Here is a 524-nt window from a genome sequence, read left to right as displayed (position 1 = left end):
CTATTTTTGCAACTTCCTATTATCTATAATCATTTCAAAATAAAAAGATTAAAAATTTAAAAAATCTCATCCTGAGCAAGAGCGAGATCCCGCCTCTACTAAAATTAGAAAGAAATTAATCGGCCAACTAAAACTATAGAAAAAATTAGCCAGGCATGGTGGCGCATGTCTGTAGTCCCAGCTACTCGGGAGGCTGGGGCAGTAGGATCACTTGAGCCCAGGAGTTTGAGGTTACTGTGAGCTAGGCTGACGCCACAGCACTCACTCTAGCCAGGGCAACAAAGTGAGACTCTGTCTCAAAAAAAAAAAAATCATTACCACTCTCTGAATTGCACCAATATATTTTTATTGTGTTAAAAACATTATTCTGTTATTTTTTTTTTTTTTCCTGCAAGGCCGGGCGCGGTGGCTCACGCCTGTAATCCTAGCACTCTGGGAGGCCGAGGAAGGTGGATCGCTTGAGCTCAGGCGTTCGAGACCAGCCTGAGCAAGAGCGAGACCCCCGTCTTTACCGAAAATAGAAA

The 524-nt window shown here is 43.1% G+C and overlaps 1 protein-coding gene across 1 annotated transcript in view; it reads right to left on the bottom strand.

The window, feature by feature from the left end:
- Window positions 1-524, bottom strand: part of DDX27 (DEAD (Asp-Glu-Ala-Asp) box polypeptide 27) — a 23,400-nt gene that overhangs the window by 13,936 nt on the left and 8,940 nt on the right. The window lies entirely within an intron of this gene.

The sequence above is a fragment of the Propithecus coquereli genome, unplaced genomic scaffold (assembly GCF_000956105.1).
Source record: "Propithecus coquereli isolate 6110/MARCELLA unplaced genomic scaffold, Pcoq_1.0 Scaffold444, whole genome shotgun sequence".
NCBI lineage: Eukaryota > Metazoa > Chordata > Mammalia > Primates > Indriidae > Propithecus > Propithecus coquereli.
Note: the sequence above shows the minus strand (reverse complement) of the source record. Positions and strands in the feature narration are given on the sequence as shown.